Below are 16,634 nucleotides of genomic sequence, written 5' to 3' on the forward strand. Positions count from 1 at the left end.
GAGAGAGAGAGAGAGAGAGAGAGAGAGAGAGAGAGAGAGAGCTACAGAGGTAATAGTTCTATTCTTCCATTCCTGTCTGCTGAGATTGGAGACCCTGGGGTGACTGATTTAATCTTTGAGGTCTATATTGTCCATTGTTGGTGTGGTCTCAGGTCAGGTTTCTGGAGCTTCATGGCGAGCTTGCTCTGCCTGAGAGTGCAGCAGGTGGCTTGGCATACTAATACTGTATTGTTTGGGAGATCCTGATGAAAGGCATTGGTGAAAGGCATTGGCTATTTCTGTTTTCTCCTGTAACATGACTCAACGGTTAATCAAGTAAGAATGATTCTCCTGAATGTTACCTGTGGCCCTTATTTTCCTAATGCACAAATGTGTCATTGGAAGCCTAGAAGAGAAATAGGTCATGCTTATGGTTTTAGAGAGTTGATGCATTACTAAGAAAACATTACATTCCTTGAAGTTTCATTTGGGAATAAAATCTATTTCTCTGCTTAATTTTTTGTTCTATGTCAAATTTACAACTTGTGTTTATGAGTCGTTTGTTTTTGAAGTTTTGTTTCCATCCTTCAGTATTTCAGCCTCTGGCTTATTGTAAAGCTCTTCTCTGTGCACTTTCCATTAGTCAGAGGCTTCTCTGTAAATTAGAACAAGGTGCTGAGCAGACTTTATGCAGTCTGTATATCCTTTGCAATTATTTGAAACCTTATGTAAACCCAATGGATCCTCGATATTCACAGATCGTAATTATGCAAATTTGTCTGGTCACCAAGATTTATTAGTAATCCAAAAACCTAATGAACACAGCAGTGAAGATTTGAGTGGTCTGATGTGCGGGTTCCTGGATGATGTCAAATAAAGTGGCACTGTACTGATTCAGCTTGTCCATTCTCCACAATGTGCTGCCTGGCCAACATTAGTGCCACATTTTTCACATTTTTGTGATTCTTTTTGGAGATTTCACTGTTGCAGATGGTCCCTAACGGTAGTGCTCAATTGTTGCATTGTGTTTCTAACTGTAGAAAGGCTATATGGTGTCTTGTGACAGAAACACATGTCTCAGCTACACTTTGCCCAGGCATGAGTAATGGTATAGTTGATTCCATGTCAGCATATCAGCAACATATTTTTTATGAGGTCTTTTCAAACAATAGCACCCCCAAAACAGGCTTATGTACGAATGGTTTGATGGAAATGTGACCAGAGGCTCATGGAAACCTAGTTGTGCGTGGTCCCTAGAGGACCAATACAGGCCCAAGGGCCTCATGCTTATGTTGACTTCACAGAACACAAAAGACCAGGAACAACCGGTGTTGAGGGCACATACCTTTTTTTTTCCAGGCCAAGAGGCTGTGATACTCATCACATTCTTGGGGTGACTGCAATCATTTTGTGGGTTACCAAAGAGTCCTTCCCATCCTAATGGTCTTGGCATTGAAGCGTTAAAGAGAACGACACAAAGGCCTGAACACCTGACCATATTTGCATCTTTTCCTTGCCATATGTGTGGAATGATTTCACCATTACCATCTTTGCAATTCACAGGTGTGGTTTGTGTCCCAAGTTTTCAGTTTACTAGTTGTGTGGTCATGGGCAAAATTTCTTCACTTGTTTGTTTAAATGTCTCATGGGTTATGAGGATAGTACCTACTCAATACAGCAATTTTAAAGATCGAATTAGGTAATGGACTTAAAGGACCATGTAATGTACCTGGGAACAGTCAAAATCATGGATGTAAATGTTATGATGGTAGACCCTAGAACGATAATTGTTAATTCCTTCTTTTTTCCCTTTCCTTGAGAATATGTGACCTGTTTTCTTATTCCTAGGTGAATTAGCAAGTTCATTGTGGCCATACTCCTTCCTGCAATGATTAATGGCAGAAGAGAGACTGCTCCCAGAGTCTCTGGTTTTCTTTCTACGGATCCCTGTGGCCTGTAGCTCTGTGGTAGGGATGATGTCAGGAGCTCTGTGGTCCTGTGGAAATTGGACTGCTGCTCCCAGCTGTGTACCAAGGATGAAGTGGGGACACTGTACATCAGCAATGTACCAGGTGTTTGTTTCCCAAGTGGGAGATCACGCTAATGCCCTCCGTTCTGACACCCAGAGTCCTCTTTATAGCCACTGTCAAGGGAACTGTGTGGATTTCACCTTCCTAATTTGAAAACCTGAACTCCTCTCTCCTCAAATATTTCTTCGACTAATCATTTCCCTTTCCTTCTCAGAATTCCCCTGACTTATCTTAAATATGTAAAAGAATGTAAATAGGATGACACATCTTTTGAAGAATGAGGTGTTCTACGTTAATGGATTTTCCAGGTGAAATTGGCACCATGCCGTGTTTGCGTTAATAATGTCATAGAAATGGTCATAAGTTGTAGTAGACAATCTTTTGATTCCCTAGGAATATTTATATGAGGTGGATAATTTAAACTTTTCTTGATTAATTATGAACAACTGCTGTACTATATTACAGAACATAGTGTTTCTCCCAGAGCCTGCAAACACAAGTAAGTGAACTGGCTTCATGTAGTAATAATCCCAGTTGTCTGTCTTGCTTTGTGTTTTGGTTGTTGTTGATGTTAGAATTTTATTATTAGATGATGTGAGCTGATGAAGAATGCCATTGTTGCTCACATTCTAGAATACAGCAAAACACTTTATTTGCACATTAATACAATCTAGTGGATTTATGTGCACAGTTGCCTAACATGTTGACATATTAAAGTAGTTATGAATATATTGCTTGTGATAATATAAATTTATATTTAATATAAATATAATATATTCTTGGATACCAAGCCATCCATATATAATTTTCTCTCTCTTCTGTAAACATTAGCTCTAGGTGAGTTAATGTACTAGGCACTTTTGTATAATTGGCATGTGTATCTCCAGGATAAACTGAAGAATATCCCACATTACTGAGAATGACAGTTGTTGTTACAGCTGAATGTTTCCTTCTAAAGCAGAGAATACATATCAATTCCTGTTTAGCTCTAAGCTCTTCTAGATTGACTCCTGCCTAGAGGTAAGACTGTTTCCAGAGACTCACAGAATGACCCTGTAATCTGCCATCTGTAATGTAATCTCACTCAGTTCAAGAACAAGCAGAGAGGGTAAATGGACAGCACCAGGCTTTACTTTCCAGTGTTTCTGCTCTGCCTGGCATGGATCTTACCACCCAAGTCAAAGACTCTGTGACCATTGATTTAGTTTGGTGCCAGCTAAGGTGGCCAGCGAACCTTGATGGTACTGGCAGTTTCTTCTTAGTTTCTTGAAGGGCCCCCCAAAATGTCCACCTCTGTGTCACTACATATTTGGTAAAATAGAGACAAAGAAAAGAGTTGCTGTGCAATGAAATGACTGTCCTAAGAGTGGAGATGAAACGCGAGAGACATTTAATGGGAAAACACGACTGGGGTGCCATTCTTTTACAAAGCCCCCTCAGTGGAGAGAGTGAGTATAATGCATGGTAATGAAGGGGCCCAATTTGGGAAAGTGGTTTTTAAAATGCAGCAGCAGAACGCTATTGAGAGTCTCTTAGGAAAAAGGGAAATCTCATCAGGGACCCTTTCAAGCATCATTTTCTCCTGTTTTAAATGATCTCGCGTGAACTTGCTGTTAGTCAGCCTAGCACAGAATTCAATATCCTTCATTAATTTTGACCGCTTGCAAAGGGAACGGAGGGGCTGTTATTAGTGACCTGCCTGTTGTTGCAGGATTTAATCTGGGTATTTATGAAGCCCTTTGCCTCGCGTTTATTTTGTTGTATGAAGTTGTGTGATCTAAGGGGTTTCATGGCCCCCTGATGCTTAACTTGGAAAACGCTCTTAAGCGATTAGTGTGAAAGCAGCAATGGATGCTGGGAGCCAACCTTACTCCGCGGAAGCTTCTCTGCCTTTTCTCTTCTTAAGGGGAAATTTGGTGGGGGAATAAAGAAACCTTTTCTCTTTGACTGTTTGTGAGTTTGTGTATTTCTTTTCTTCTGTTGGGTGAAACTGCAGCCGTTCAAATGATGTTTCATAAATTCATACTTCTACCAACTCTCTTTGAGGTTTTACGGAAACGTTTACTGGTGCCGAAAATTCACACACAACCTCAGTTACTTTTTATTTCTTTTCTTTGGTGGCAATAGCACTTAAATCTACTCTTCCAGCAAACCTCCAGGACACAATGCAGTACGTTTGATTGCAGTGATTGGAATGAGAAATTGTTATTGAGCTTGGGCGGGGATGGGGAATTGGGGGTGGGGGAGTCCCAACCTGGTGCTTCATGTTTGGTCTGGCCACATGTTCTAAATAAGCCAGTTTTAAAAAGCCAAATTAAAAGAAAACAGAAAAAGGAGATTTATTCAATGTGGCCACATTGGGAAGAGGGACACAAAGATTCAGTGAACTCCACTCACCTCCAAGTCTGTCTGCAGGGAAGTCCTGAAGAAAGAGTAAAGTTGAAATGCAGGACCAAGGATATGCATAACTAAGCAGTCCCAGGTAAGGTGTGGTCCTGCCTACAACTGACTCTTGTTGGCTGGGCTTCAATCTCATCCTGGAAGGTGGTCTAGCAAGTTGTTAGGATGGTGTGAAATCTCTTTTCAGTGGTCAAGCTCCCCCTCTTCCTGGGGCCTTTCTCTTCTCCCAGCATGAGATTTCTGAGGAAATTCCCATTTCTTTTGGGTCCATTCTTTCAATAGTCTCATGGTCAGATGAAGAGAGACAAGAGTTTCTCTTTAAAATATCGTCATTTCTGCCAGGCCTGATACAAAGTGTCCCCCATAGGCTCAGGCATTCACACTGTTGGTGGCTCTGTTTGAATAGGTCTTTGGGAGGTACAGTCTTACTGGAGGAAGTGTGATGGAGGTGGATGCTCTGTTTGAATAGGTCTTTGGGAGGTACAGTCTTACTGGAGGAAGTGTGATGGAGGTGGATGCTCTGTTTGAATAGGTCTTTGGGAGGTACAGTCTTACTGGAGGAAGTGTGATGGAGGTGGATGCTCTGTTTGAATAGGTCTTTGGGAGGTACAGTCTTACTGGAGGAAGTGTGATGGAGGTGGATCTCGAAAGCTTAAAGCCACATGGGACTTCCAGTTTGCTCACTTTGCTTTGTGCTTTCGATGAGATGTGATCTCTCAGCTTCCTGATCCTGCCACCATGCTGACTTCTTGCTTCCATGTCTTCCTACCATGGTGGACTCTTAGCCCTCTGCTACCATAAGCCAACATGATCTCTCTCTTCCTTGAGATGTCTTTGGTCATGGTGTTCTATCACAGCAATGGAGAGTTAACTGATACAGTTACCTCAAGTCTCCAAGCTTAGCCATGACTTAGTCATCCTACACAGCTACATCTTTATAGCATTTGAGTTCTGTCTCCTATCTCCCACTCATTACCCTCTTTCACTGGGCAACCACACACCATCCTATTCTTTTTTCCTATGAGTTCGAAGTTTAGATTCAACATACAAGAGATCATGAAGTATTTTTCATGTATAATTCACACCAGAATCATCCATATTGCTACAAAGGTGAATCATATTCCATTGTGTATACATACCCAATCTCCTTTATTCATTTATATTGTCTGCATATCATAGCTAGGGAGACTGTTACAATGGATATTGCCAGAGTTACTGTTCTGTTGCTGTGAAGAGACACCATGACCAAAGCAACTTATAGAAGAAAACATTTAATTAGGAGCTTGCTTACATAGTCCGTTATCATCATGGCAGCAGGCAGCATGGTGCTGGAGAAGTAGCTGGGAGCTACATCCTGATCCATATAGACAGCAGGCACAGAAAGAAGGAGGGAGGGAGGGAGAGAGGAAGGGTTGAGGGAGAGACTGAGTCTGATGTGGACTTTTGACATCTCAAAGCCCAACTGCAGTGATATACCTCCTTCAACAAGTCCACACCTTCAAATCCTTCTCAGATAGTTCTGCTAACTGGGAACCAAGCATATGAGCCTATAGGGGCCATTCTCATTCAAACCAGATATGGAAGTGCAGATAGCTCTGTGAGGTGCTGATTTCATTTCCAATGGATTTATACTAGAAGTGAAATTACTGGGTCTTGTGGTATCAGTAGTTTCAGTTCTTTGAGAAACATCTATTTTCCAAAATGGTTGTACCAACTCAGTCCTGGCATAGCATACAAGTGTCTATTTTATGGATAGCCTCACTAATTGTTATGCCTTAACTTTTTGTTTAAAGCAATTCTAAGAGGCATGAAATGGTAATTTGTAGTAGCTGTGATTTGCATTTCTCTGATAATTATTCATTTTAAGAAATCCTTCATATGCTTGTTGGGCAGGGTGTGTTTGTGCTCTTTTTCTTTTTTTCCTTTTCTTTCTTTCCTTCTTTTTTTCTGCCTTCCTTCCTTCCTTCCTTCCTTCCTTCCTTCCTTCCTTCCTTCCTTCCTTCCTTCCTTTCTTGTTTTGTTTTTCAAGACAGGGTTTCTCTGTGTAACAGCTCTGGCTGTCCTGGAACTCACTTTGTAGACCAGGCTGGTGATGAACTTACAGAGATCCACCTGCCTTTGCCTCCTGAGTGCTGGGATTTTAAAGGCACATGCCACCATGCCTGGCTATTTTATATGTTCTTAAAAATATCTATTTTGGGGGGTGGGGCTGGAGAGATGGCTCAGAGGTTAAGAGCACTGGCTGTTCTTCCAGAGGTCCTGAGTTCAATTCCCAGCAACCTCATGGTGGCTCACAACCATCTGTAATGAGATCTGGTGCCCTCTTCTGGCCTGTAGGGACACACGTGTAGGCAAAACACTGTATACACAATAAATAAAGAATCTATTTTGGTTCTTAGCTCAGTTTTGTGTTGGATTATTTATTTATGTTTCTATTGAGTTGAGATTTCTAAAAACTATACATCTACATTAAAAAAATAAAAATGGACTCATTATATGAAAATAAACTCAAAGCCAGAGCCTATGGTTGGGGGGTTCACAGGCCTTAGAGTTGAACCTACTACTATTATTCGGCTAAACCAACATGCTATCTAAATTATCTCTATACCCAGAGGTGAGTGCAGTTTTCATACCACATCAGAGAAGTTTGTTTGTACAGTAGAGGGTGGTTAATGCAGAAACTCACAAGTGGTCAAAGTATCAGTGGAGTGCTCAGCCACAAACAGAACATCTATATTATAGCCCCTTCCAAAGGCTCAGGGACAATCACAATAGTTGGTTTGTGATCACCGCACTGAGAGGCAACAAAGCCACGAGACCAACAGGCTTCTGCAGAGCAAAGATAGCTATGAACATAAGGAAAAGACACACTGCAGCCAGGGGGTAAATGTCTGCAAATAACATATCTGACAAGAGACTAACACTGAGGTCCTGCTAGTAATGAAGTAAGATGCACTGCCCAAGCTGCTGTGTGGTATTTGGTTTATGCCATGTTAATGTGTTTCTGAATTCCAATATTTTTGGAAAGGCGCTGTGGATTTATAAGACAAGTAGAATGCAGTATATGACAAAAGAGATTAAAACTGTCCTGTGAATAAAGAGGAGGAAGTCCTCCTCACAGACAGCAAAGCTGCCTCAAAGTAAGAAATGCTGTCCTGCTGAAGCAGCGTTCACAGCGCCTGTATGGGTCTATACCAGGTCCTCTGCATGTATGCTATGGCTTCCAGTTTAGTGTTTTTATGGGATTCCTGTGTATGCAAGTGAGTGGGTCTTGGATTCTTGTTCCTTCTTTTGGGATCTATTCTTTTTGTTAGTTTGTCTTGTCCAACTGTGATATGATAGTTTTTTGTCTATTATCTTTTACTTTGTTATGTTTTTTAAAAATGGCTGGATGATGAATGAATGAAAACCTAGCTACTAGAGTAAAGGTTAACAACAGAACTGTCACTTACACCAACTGGGAGAAGCAATATCAGTTTTTTCCAAATGGAGTGACACTGGATGTATCAAGCACTCTAGGACATGCCTCATATAATTGACTCCACAGGTTTTTTTTTTTTTTTTTTTTTTTTTTTTTTTTTTTTTTTTTTTTTTTTTTTTTTTTTTGTGTGTGTGTGTGTGTGTGTGTGTGTGTGTGTGCATGCACACATGAGTGTACACTGTTATTTGGTTATACTTCGGTGGTTTTTGTTTTGTTTTGATTATCTTGTGTGTGGTTTTTATTTTGTTTTCTTGGTTTGGGGGGACTTTGTTCTATTGGGTTCTGTTTAGTATTTTGAGAAAGAACTTAACGTTGGGAGGGGGAGAGGATTTGGAAGGACTTGACGGAGGGGGAGAATATGATCAAAATACATTTAAATTAAAAAAATTGTTTTGAATAATAAAAAATACAATAAAATTTAAAAAGAAAGCACACGAAACAAACCAAGAAAATGGTGTCCTGGGAGATGAGTGTAATTTTAAATTCAAAAACTGTAAAGGATTATGGGATGAGCTTGGCAATGGTCTGAGCATTGACGTCTCCTTGAAATTTGTGCATGGGAACCTGGTCCCAAGAAGAGAGTGTTAGGAGGTAGAGGTTTGGATCTGGAATATTCTCCAAAACTCACATGCGAGCTTGGTCCCCAGGTGGTGGCGACCTTGAGAAGTGATTGAATCATTTGCTTGTGAACCTCATTGGCGGCTCAACAGGTAAACAAGTTTGCAGCTGTATGGGCTGTGAGGAGCTGGTGTCTAGCTGGAGACAGTGGGTAGGGGGGCTTGCCATTGAAGGGTACGTCTCAGCCTCAGCTCCTGTCTCTAGTCCTTTGACTCCTGACCCCTGTGAAAAGAACAGCTGTACTTCAGGATGGAAGAGTGGAGCCAAGAAACTGTGGAACCCAAAACCAGGAGCCCAATTGAACTTTTCTCTATTTTTTTGTCTTCCATCCTTTTTTCTTCTTTCCTTCCTTCCTTCCTTCCTTCCTTCCTTCCTTCCTTCCTTCCTTCCTTCCTTCCTTCCTTCTTTCCTTCCTTCCTCCCTCCCTCCCTCTCTCCCTTCCTTCCTTCCTTCCTTCCCTCTCTCTTTCTATCTCTTTCTCTTTCTCTCTCACTCCTTCCCCTTTTCACACTCTTTCTTTTCCTTCCTTCCTTTGTTTTGTTTTGTTTTGTTTTTCAAGACAGGGTTTCTCTGTGTAGCCTTGGCTGTCCAGGAACTCACTCTGTAGACCAGGCTGGCCTCGAACTCTGAGATCCACCTGCTCTGCCTCCCAAGTGCTGGGGTTAAAGGAGTATGCCTTTCTCCATTTTCGGCTCCCCCCACCCCTAATATTTCATCATAGAGTGGCTGGATAATATTGGACTTTATAAAGGAGACTTGAGGGGACCTTTTTGCTTTTCTGCCAGATGAGGACACATTTATATGGAATAGGCTCTCATTAGTCACCAAATCTGCTGGCACTTCCCTTCAACTTCTCAGTCCCTATAACTATGAATAATAAGTTTCCATTGCTTAAAAGTTATCCAGCCTAACACAATTTTTTTCCAGGAGCTTATACTGACCAAGCAAAGTTTATAGATACCACCAAGAATATGAATAAAGAAACAGAGTAGTTGAGCAACCTAACTATAGGCTCTTCTAAGAGGATGGTAACCGATTTCTTCAGTAATAATGCACATCTTGTAGCTTACAATGGGGAGAGGTTCGGGGGAAGTGAAGAACTGTTTGATAGCATCGTGTTGCCTGACTGAGCCTCACAATGCTGAAAGCGTGATTCTGTTCCTAACGAACTCTCACAGTCAGGTTCTTTCTGTGTGTCTTGCAACATACTAGTGAAGATGACTTGTGGTCATTTGATGCATAAGGACCACACTGAGGTACTAAATCATGATTATTTCTGTGCATATTTATGTACCATCTATCACAAAAGAAACACTAACATACTACATGGAGACTATTTTGGATGTTAGTCAAACATTTTCTTTTCAACCATGCTATTTTAGAACTAAAGTTCCTCTATCTACAGATATTGCCATTTCATCACAGATTGGGAATGAATACTGTTCTGTAATCTATCACAGCTGAATTAAAAGAGAAAGCACATGAGATAGAACAGAGTTATTCTGTTTAGCTGGGTTTGTAGGGAAATGGAATGGTAGTCAGGTCTGAGGATCCAGTTGAATTTGGAATGGAAATTAAACACATATGAATTGACTTCACAGAAGGAAGGTTGTACAAGACAGAAAACAGAACGCACTTTCCTTCTTCCACAGTAGACCCAAAGGTCTTGACAGTAGCTTGTAGAGTGAAATGAGTTTCATGGAGAGTCCAAACATCTCAGCTTTTCCTGGGAAGTAGTTTGAATTTAGTTGCTCTTCCTTTGCTTCTCTGGGTGGTGGGTGGTAAGAGGTGGGAGACGTCTGTCTCTTCCCCTGCAGTAGGGACCATTCAGTAAGTTCAGTTCTTCCCTTCCTCCTTTTCATCTCTTTGTTCCCCTTCTTTCACTTAGAGGTTGACTTTCGTTATTATCACTGAAAAGTCTTTGTTTCAAGGAATTAGTAATGGTGCCATACCAAATCAGATAAAATGAATTGGTATTTTAATATCAGTAAATTAATATGTGTAATATTGTCATTGATAGAGTAAAAAACTCCTGGTCAAGAGAATGGATTTTTTTGGCCGGGGACCTAACATTCTAGTTGGGTGACATCACTCTAGGAAGGTAGGTACACCTTAAGCCCTGCTAAAGAGATATGGGGATAATTAGTCTTTTACTGGGATATTGTAGTTTTCCTCTTCAGAATCCCCATCCGTAGAGCAGGAACTTATTAGGGCTGAAGCCATGTGGCTTCATAAGACTGCTTACTTTCCTGAACTATTCAGAAATGTAACTCCCCTCTCTCCCCGCACTTTTCTAAGTACACTTTCCCTAGCATGTTAGTCTTCTCCAACTCTTTGGGTTTCTGTCCCCCTCTTCTAAAGTCTCCCTCCCTCCCATGTGGCTCATTGTATATCATGTATGTGACCTCCATGCCAGCTTAAATGGAATGCTCCCCTTTTCTCTTCTCCATTCTCTTCCTCCAGGCAGCTACCAAGGTTTTACAGCTTTCCTACTCTGGGGTTTTCTTTTGAACTCTAATAAAAATGTCCTTGAGCCTCAGTTTGAGTCTATTCTGAACTTCTTTTATTAATGAGACTAAGAAGTCTAAGAGGGGACCCTGATTTTTTCTATATCATCTGGTGACCACGGTAGGATCCCCCAATTCCAGTACCATCATTATTTCCAACATCAGGAGCTTCCTTTAAAATGTATCCCATTCTGGGTTTATACAAGGATCTCTGGCTTGTGTGCTATGCTGCTGCCTTTGCTTCAATAAATCTTGTATCAGTGGACTTCAAGAAAATAAAAATAAAAATCCCACTTTTTAAAATGTGCACTGAAACAATGCATATTGAGTATAGAGACACCAGAAAAATGGAAAGAATCATGTGCCACCTGAACGTTCACTTCTCAAAGACAGTGACTCAGTATTCCAGTGTACATTCTTTCGTTCCTACATATTCATGGACAATTTCCCCTCTATGACAGTACTATGATATAATTTGATTATATATTTTAGTCAATTAACGATCATCCAAAACATCTTTCCAAATTAGTAATATACATCTACATAAGCATTTCTATCAGTAATACATCATTCCATGGTATAAAAATACATGATTAAAATTACTCAATACTGAATACTAATATTGCATTCAGATTTTTTATTTTTAAAGCTATTGCCTCTTGTACATGCATCTCTGTGTCCAATGTCTGGAAATGCAACTGATGAGCTCAGTTTCTACACATTTCTGCTATTACTACTGTACATTGCCAAATTCTTCCCTAAAAGGGAGGACTGAGCACATGTCCCTTAGCATCACATGGAGATTTCCTCACTCCCCTGTAATGGTTATCATCCGTTTTGATCTTGAAGGACTCCATTAGACAGAGAGGGGTGAGAGGCCCCTCACTGCTTTTCTTTGCATTCCCGTGTCTATCTGCTCTATAAAATAATCACGTTTCTTAGACAACCATCTAAGCAAAATGTAAACTTCCGTAGGTCAAAGAGAAAGTCTCCAAATACATAAATATTTATATCCACCATCCTTCTGAAATAGAATAACCCCTAGAGAGGAATTTGAGATACTTTTTGGCAGAGTACCATGGGCTAATAGTAGCATATAACTTTATTAAGAATGTCCTTAAGTTTTTCTTTTAAACCTCAGCCCTTAGTTCTCAGAATGGCTTTTTTAAGGTGACTCTGGCCCAACTGTAAAGAGTGGCAAAAAGCTGAATGTCAAGACAGAAGTCAGGAGTAGGTCGGAATGCTCGGCCTGGCACCACCAGCAGTGGGGTCTAGCTGGGACAGTGGAGCCAGACGGGGCTTAAGATATGTCCACACAGTTGCTGATTCCTAAGATAGTTGTCCTCAATGTGGAGACAAAACAAGTCCAAAATATGTTTGGTCCATAATGTTTTCACTAAACTGAACACCTCCCATCTATTGGGTGAACCAGCTTAAACCCAAATCTCATAAAAGGAATTTATACTTGTCATCAGAAGCACAGCTTTCATTAGGAGGATATAATGCTTAAAGAGACTTCTTAAGATGGGAAGTTTTTTTTCAGTAAGTGTAAGGAAACAAAGATCAGCGGATCCCATCTGTGATTACAGACTGGGATCTCACATTATCCAGTGTGTTCCTTGGCTAAACAAGACAGGGTTTAATGACTGGTCAGTCGGGTTCAAGAGAAAGACACCGCTCTGTTATTAAAAGGAGACTTTAATGATTGAGTTGCCATTGGGAACAAAACGGACTCCACAATAAAGCTCACTCTCTGCACTGATCACGAGTTGCTGGATCTTGGCAGAGGCAGTATTTCACATCATTTAAAAATGAAAGCAAAGTGAAATGCATTCAACAGCCTTGTGACCACGTGAAGGGGACAAGACAGGTTCACTCCTTGTAAACCACCCACGAACAATCAGACTATGAGTGAGCTGGTCGGGGCTGGTGGTTTGCTTTTTTGGTATTTAAAAAAATCACCTCGTAATTGCTCTCTGTATGACTGTTCCAAATAAATTGGGGGAGATTTCTAATACATATATATATGTGTGTGTTATAAGAAAGCCAAGAACTGCAAAGCACTTAAGAGTTATAAAGACACAAAATATCAAAATACACAATGATACCCCAGATTCACTGAAAATCCTGAGAAAGAAATGAAAGGAACAGGGACAGCTCACACTCACAGCGTACTGACACCCCACCAGCTACTGCTTCAAGTGTCTGTTAATTCTTTAAACCCCCTGAAAGTTTCATAAGGTATTTTATTTCACTGAAGAGAATGATAAAGCACAAAGAGGTTAAAATAAATTGGCAAAAAGTCACACAGCTAGTTAATGACAGGACTGTAATTGACATTTTGTTTCTGATTCTAGGTCTCAGGTGATAAGAGCATTGTCTGGAATGAATGTACCAGATCCTCAAGGATTCATTGTTGGCTTCTGAAGAAATGGTGACTTTGCAAATATTATTGCAGAATTAAAGGCATTCCTAAGAATGATTGTAGCAGCTTGATATTCAGGGGAGATGCTGCACAGATTTCAGAAAACACATTTTAACATCTAAGTATTTGTGGGATCAAGTAAAAATAAGCCACTTTCCGGGGCTAAGTTTCCTCTCCTGTAAACCTAAAGAGATGGATGGCATAACAGAAAAAAAAGTCCTACAACGGATTTATGAAGCAGACATGGGCATTGAGGTCTGGTCTTTCTATCCATGAAGACCTCAAAGAACGGACAACTGGTAGTATTGTCTGCCATAAACAGATTCACAGAAGAAAGACTTGAGCATCTGGAGACACTTCCAGATGGTCACCTTTTCTAAATCCCGCATCTGTGACCCAGAGAGCAGTGCCAACCTTGCACGGCAACTCACACCTGTAATCTCAGCACGAAGGATGCTGAGACAGGAGGATGCAAGTTGAGGACTGGCCTGAGTGAAAGAAAACAAAACAAAACAGAAAGCAATTCGGATTCAATATAGTAGATTTAAGCTTTCTCTTGGTGTTGGAGAAGGTGTTAACCCAGGCAGTAGGTCACATTTGGAACTGAAATTCCACCCTTCAGAGCATTCCACAGTAATGGCTCCCCTCACAGCAGGAATCTGTATAGACGGAGCCCAACATTAATTCCACTCATCAGGCTTTCTCATATTGCTGCTCCAATCTTGGATTTACTAGACCAATGCTGCCGAAGACAATAAAATTCCCCTTTCCCTCCTTGGCTCCCATGTGCTTTGACACTTGGTCTAATCACAAAGACTGGGTTATTGGTGACCATACACAAAACAGAGCAGCCACACAAATCATGCTTTACTGCTGCAATGTGGAAATACCAAGGTTAAACGGTAAATGTGGTGCAACTGTATTGATTAATTGGTGGAGGAAAGGTCAAACTAATCTTTATCTTGCCTGAAAGATTTGAGTTCTACATGGCAGATGTGTTGAAACGGTTTCTGTAGAAAAAGATAAAAGAAAATTGAACGCTTCATGCATAACAAGTAGGAGAAATTTTTGCTAAACTATCACTCAGATAAAGGTCAGTAAAGGAGCTCTCATGCAAAGGAAATTGGGAAATAATATCCAACAGTCTGAGCGTGATTCAAACACCAAAATGTTCAAGGGGGGCAAGTTATTTAGATTTCCTTTTATTTGTAGTACAATTTATTGGAAACATCTTCACCAATGAAACAACCGGCAAAGGATGACAGGTTAAGCAGTCACATTGGATTAGAAGAGCCCCAGACCCCAGGAGACCAGAAACAGAGTCCCAGTCCCCAGGAAACAGGAAGCCTGAAGCAGAGTTGTACTTTTCTGCTTCCAGGAGGGCCGGGATCGCTCACAGCAGTAGACCTGACGCTGCTGCTCTCCAGATGTCAAAGAGACACTGCCACTCAGAAGATGGCGGTATCACCAGGGCATGATGGGTGGGCAAAACCACCCCTTACTCCGCCCAACCTTCCTTCTTTTGGCCCAAGTGAAATAATAAAAGCTTGGTAGCTGAAGTGTAGAATCAATCCTGAGGAAATAGAGAGGCACAAATGGAAAAGGCTAAAGACCGAATCCTTGCGTAGAGAAGGAAAAACGTCTAGGCAGTGTTAAGCTGAATGGCTGTGTTGGCTGCCGGAAAGAAGGGATGCACTACAGGGCAGAATGGTTATTAGATGTGAGAGCTGGAGATGGTTTTTCTCCTTCCACTTGTGTCTGAAAGGCTGAAAGTGTCTGAGGCTGGCAAGGCTAGACTTTGTTGTCGTCACAGCTTCAGGGCTTACTATGATAAAAGCTTACTTTTGGCCCCTGTGAGCACCTGTACAGTTAGAAATTCTTCTTTCTTTGACATCTGGGACACGTGCACCTGTTACTGCTGTTGACATCAGCTGAGTGCTGTCACTTGGCCTTTGGCAAACTGCAAGGAGGTCTTGGAAACATGCCATAAAAAAGTGGCATGTCTAGGTTTACCATAGAACACTAGGGATTTGGGCTTTCATAAGGAAAAAATTCCAACTGCATTGTTAAATATCCGGGGGAGTTACCAGCGGAATTTTGGAGAACTTTATTACATTTTCTTGTTGACACTGGGGACCCAATCTTTCTCTGAATTTGACTCTGTACACTTTATACTTTTATAAGTGTTTATCTATGTAAGCTACCTGTCTGGAACCATTTTCTTATACAACAGTTTATCTTTTCACTTACGGACCATGGATACTTTTTTTTTTATGTGAAGGAAGCAAAATTGAAAGAACAATAAACAAAAGCAGAAAAAGAATGGAACTAGAAATGAGATGTGTTTTATTCATGAATGTATACATTTGTGGCCTAAATCCAGTATTATTAATAATAAACACCTAAAGCTATTAGTCATAATTTGCACTAATTCCTATGTAAAGTACACAATCTAACCTCAGCATCAGCATCATTGGAATTCTGATAGGTTATATGAGACACATCTTGCATTTTTCGGTGGTATTTGCTTCAATATATGTTAATAGATGATAATTATATGCTTTTCATTTGGATAGTTCTTATCCCAAAATGATTTAATATTCACATGTCTAATAGGTTGCCCATGGCTATTGATCATTTGGATCAGAGTTCAATCTGAGTTGCTGCTGGTTAGATTAGAAATTGTAATCATGGTGAAAGATAAATTGCAAGGTCCCTGCAGATTAGTTCTGTGTTCAGATTAGATGTGCTTTCGGGCACATGGAGGGAGCAGACATGGTGTTGCCACTGTGGGGCCTGTCTGAGACACATCCAGAGTTCCTCCAGAGCAGCGCCTTGGCCACCACACCAGCGAAGCTAAATTTATAGGATATGACATTTTATTACAATGGAGATGGTGACAAACATCCATAAATTGTTAGTGAATTATAGTTCTGAGGATTAAAGACAAAACAGGGGGGCATAGTTAGTAACTATAAATTCTGTTGTAATAAAGTGCTGTGCTACTAAAATAAGATATTTAATATATAAATAGTTTGTTTGGTTTGGTTTGGAATAGAGAGCATCTAAAGGAAGATTAATTTAGGTGGACGAGAACTCTGATGAGTAATATTAAAAGCATGTTGTCTTTGTTTAAAAAGGTTTTTATTCTATTTCTTGAGGTGACTTCATGTAGCCTCAAATTCTTTCTGTAG

At 40.6% G+C, this 16,634-nt stretch overlaps 1 long non-coding RNA gene across 2 annotated transcripts in view; it reads left to right on the forward strand.

Annotated features, from left to right (window-relative positions):
* The window catches only part of LOC128101048 (uncharacterized), a 94,231-nt gene extending 78,465 nt beyond the window's left edge, over positions 1–15,766 (forward strand). The window contains exon 3 of one of the 2 annotated variants that reach the window (XR_008214982.1): positions 13,373–15,766. This is a non-coding gene — a long non-coding RNA (uncharacterized LOC128101048). Of the gene's footprint in view, positions 1–1,827; positions 3,922–13,372 lie in introns of those variants that run through there. The other variant, XR_008214981.1, reaches the window with a different exon arrangement.
* The last annotated feature ends 868 nt before the right edge of the window (positions 15,767–16,634 follow it).

This window comes from Peromyscus californicus, unplaced genomic scaffold, assembly GCF_007827085.1.
Source record: "Peromyscus californicus insignis strain IS unplaced genomic scaffold, ASM782708v3 Scaffold_7__1_contigs__length_154581171, whole genome shotgun sequence".
Taxonomy (NCBI): domain Eukaryota; kingdom Metazoa; phylum Chordata; class Mammalia; order Rodentia; family Cricetidae; genus Peromyscus; species Peromyscus californicus.